Source organism: Anoplophora glabripennis, unplaced genomic scaffold, assembly GCF_000390285.2.
Source record: "Anoplophora glabripennis isolate ALB-LARVAE unplaced genomic scaffold, Agla_2.0 scaffold184, whole genome shotgun sequence".
NCBI classification, from domain to species: Eukaryota; Metazoa; Arthropoda; class Insecta; order Coleoptera; family Cerambycidae; genus Anoplophora; species Anoplophora glabripennis.
The window spans coordinates 82,583-86,991 of record NW_019416285.1 but is presented as its reverse complement, the minus strand read 5'-3'; positions in this window follow the sequence as shown (position 1 = coordinate 86,991).

Genomic DNA, 4,409 nt, shown 5'->3' with positions numbered 1-4,409 from the left:
CATCATTTTTTCCTCACAATGACTGGAAAAATATCTTGTGACCTTATCTATAATTCATGGCTTGAATACAGACCTACATTATCTATGTTTGTTGTTCTTTTAAATAGAAAATTTTGCTTCATCCACAAACACTGACAAATAAATTAATAAATTAGAATTTTAATTCAAGTCCTTGTAATATGAACTATAACACTTTACACAATTTCAAGAGGTTATATTTTCAATGTTATCGTTGTTAACACTCCAATTTCTCTCTTTTCTCGAAATAGTCTAGCGCACACCTTCGTATACGCCGATACAATATGTATAAATATCGCTATTAGCATAAATATTTGTTCTATAAATAACAATGTGTACGAATTGGCATGCTGTCCATATTAATTAAATGAAAATTATAATATGATGTCATTGCCTTATGTCGCTGTCTGTCATTGTCATTATTCATACTTTGTTGTCAAATTTTGTCTCATTTACATCGAATTGGTGACTAACTCTTTGCGATTGGGCAGCAGATAATGGTATAGTTTTCTTATACAAGGTATTGAAAACATATTTTTAAGGGTTACAGAAATCGTATTAAAATTGATTCCTATTTTAAATTAAGGATTTCAGTACCTGTGTGATTTAATTTTCCACATTCTTGATTTGAAAAATATCTATGACGGAAATATTGTTTTTATTTACCGCCCCTTGAGTGAACTTATCACGCACATACATATCAAGTAATATTACTTGGTGAACAGTCAAATAGTGAGTCGTTTGTATTTGCTCTCCAATGTATCGATGTGCACCATCCACACGATACGGCATATATGTTCGCGTTCTCCACCAATTAGTCGTCCATACCACACTGCAGTTTTTTACATTTAGTAAATATTTGGTAAATGATCACATCTGGAGCCATCCTGAGGTATGTGTAACAAAGACAAACTGATAGGTACCCGCAAACGAAACCAACGAGCCACCTACGTTGAAATCCAAACAGAACCACCGTCTCCTGGGGCCTTTAACCACCATTTAAATCTGGTTTGCACTTGCGGTTAATGCACACCTCGAATTCCGAATAAATTAGCAGCAATCCCTGCTACAAATTAATTTACAAGAAATGTAAATAAGCTACCTGCGTGTTCGAAAGAGATAATTAAAAAATAATAAAACCGAACTGCGACCAGCCTAATTGAATAAACGACATGGAAATCTGAATTTCAAATTAATTAGAACAAGAAAAAAAGCTGTTCCTATTTTAAATGTTAGACTGGAACCTGTTTGCGTTTTATAATGTATGTAGAAAATACTCTTTTAGATGAATATGAGCATCTGAGTGCATGATCCTACATGTTTCTGCTTCTTCTTCTTCTTCTTCACAACGAGATTTGAAGTAGAAAGTCACTGTAAGTAAAGTATTGTAATAGAATGAGTAGGGGCAAAGATTTTAAAATATCGAAGAGAAAGGCAAATTTGGGAAAATAAAACTGGTAAAATCGATTAAAAATTTTCGTAAAATATGAATTTCAAAAAAATTTAAAGAAATATAATGTAATGTAAGTATATTCGAAACTGAAAATGTGATAGGCAGTAAAAATTTGGATTACTAGAATTAGAAAGTGATTTAAAAAAAATTGTGGGACATAAAAAGAAAAAGAGTGAAGTAACTAAGAAAGAAAAATAATAAATACAGCTAAAGTTTTGAAAATATTTTTTTTAATTTAAAAGAAAGATAATTTGGTTGCTAGAAAGAAACAAATGTATTCAATAAAGAAAAACCATTTATAAGGAGTAGAAGAAAACAATCTCAAGAACTAAATTAATTGAAAATTACGGACAATATAAACTTAAGTAAGTCCAATAACAAAACAAAGTTAACTGTTATAGAGCATTACCCAGTATCGAGTCAACACAGGTCTAATTCAAGTCACGACAGGGAATAGTAATATAGAAATATTAGCAAGGAGACAAACAAGGAGTTATATGACAGATGACAAGTCAGGAACAAATGTTGTGCTAGCAGGTACAGGAAAGAACTAGAGGAGATAAAGGACCAAGAAGAAAAGAAATTAGTGTATTAGACAGTGGTAAAGAGGTATAAACCCATAATATTGTACAGACTTGTGTTAAATTCAATATTTAAATCCAAATTACCCTGAGGTAAGACTACTCATATTAGATAAAAATTTGCTGGAATCTTAAATTATTATTATTTTTTTTCAAACAATTACTTTCTCTATAAACAAACAAACAAACAAAATTAGAATTAAACTACAACTATATAGTCGTTTGAGCTGGCGCCCAGACAATAAAGAAGGAAAATAGGATACAAAGAAGAAGCGAAGCAGAATAAGTAAATACAAGTAAGAAAATTACCATCTCGCAAGAATTTATTCGTTTAATAAAAATTATTGAAGCCTATTTACCTAGATGCTTTGATTATTCGTAGAAAGTGGTCCAATTGCTCATTTTGTTGTCATTGGCTTTTGACCTTTTAAGATTTCTAAGTATTTTGAAGAATTTTAAAGCGCTTTTAGTGTATAGTGATTCTCCCTGAAACTATTGTTATGTATTACAAGACTGTTTTGCAGTATTTTGTTTTATTCTTAAGTGGTTTTCCCGTTTTTGGTATTTCGCAAAGATGATTTATTTTTATTCTGAAGTTATAATATTTTCTGTCTATTCTGTCTATCCTTAAATAAAATTCCATGAATTTGCGGGTCTTTCGGGTCTAAAGGAGGGCCAAAATAGTAAATAAACATATCTAATTATTTGATAACTTCCGGAAAATGATTCTCCTTTGGTAGAATCATCTTTTTTTCTGTATTAAGTGTCATTAAGAAAAGATTCTTACAAGGAAATATTAAATTTTTGCGTAATATTTTAATGTCCTATTAGTATTTCGAGAAAAATCTAAAATAAAGCAAAGTATAAAAGTAATTTCTAACACCTGCATTATTTTTCTATTACAAGAGTCGTTTTAAGTATCCGAGAACAGTCAGTATTTATTACAAACTTTGCAAATAAATATCGAGTAAAATAGTGGACACTTAATTACGAGCTACTAAAATATGTCGTTTCTAGCACAACCTGCAGGTGTGAGTATAAAGGCCAGGGGTCAATTTAATTGTTTATAAAACAATAAATCGAAAATATCAGTTTAGGAAAGCAAACGAGGATACGGCTCCAACTGTACAAGCCCACTACAAGCCATCACCGAACCTTTAAAGGAATAGACTCCTCGTTATTTAACTTTTTTATTCGCTGCCTTTTAAAGGCCCTCCTCGCCCTTATGGTGCCATTCCGGGCGACACCGCGTGAATTTCGGAACATCGCCGCGGACGAAAAGCCGCTTACCGAACTTTCCCACATGCAGAACAATCTGAGCGAGCCACATGCTCGGTGCGACGTTCTGTTCGGGTTCTTTTGGATGTTTAAGGCCCATCTGCGACCCGCAGCGGTCTGCACAGTGTTAGAGCGTCGGGGAAGAGGCATCCTGTTCAATGATTTCTTTCACATGCAGCTGTGAGTTGCCGGTCTGGAACCCGTCTCGGGCTCTTCTGCGTTTCGTTGGATCGTATTTTATGTGCGGCCTCTTAGCCATGGGCCGCCGTTGCTGTTAGGTGGTCTGCTGTGGGCACGGTTGTAATTAAAATGTATAAGTTGCATTACCGTTCATCATACTTTGCGTCTGTATATGGCGCGTCGAAAAAAATTGCCGGCAAATTGCGCTCCTCTCCGCTGCTGAAATTTGCATGAAATGATACCGCTCCGAGAAATAACTTCTTGCCGCGCGTAAACATGGCCCTTAAGGCCGGATGGGACGCGATTTCAAGCTGAATATTAAGTTTTCAATTATCTTTGATAGAATACAGAATCGGAATGTACTGTTACATTAAGACTAGAAGAGATTCAGTATAATACAGGGTGTTTTTAATTGAAGTAGCATAAATGGTACCAGTGAATGTAGAGCCAAAAATAAGAGGATTGAAGTAAAAATACCTTATATGAAAGATGCACCCCTGAGGCGATATACCTTCTTAAAGGAGCGGATTGAAATTCACACTTTAATTTTTTTCTTTAACATGAGGAATGCTAGAGACACGAAACTTGGTATGAGCATCCTACTAATAAAAAGACAACTTTTCAATATTTGTTGGATCATTGGCGTATTTTATAAAGGAGTAAAACAGTCAACCCCATTGCAATATTTTATTAGAAATTTCTTATATGAAGCAAATTATTTATTTAAAAATATTTATTGGGAAGACTGATTTATTCCGCAACTTTTTTGCCTCTTGTAATTTTGCGATAAAACCGACAGTTCTCTAGTAAAAAAATTAGATGCGTCATCGTTCACTAAAGGGGTAATTGCGAAAATTTGTAAAAATAAAGTAGGCGGATGTCATAACAAATAAATTGTT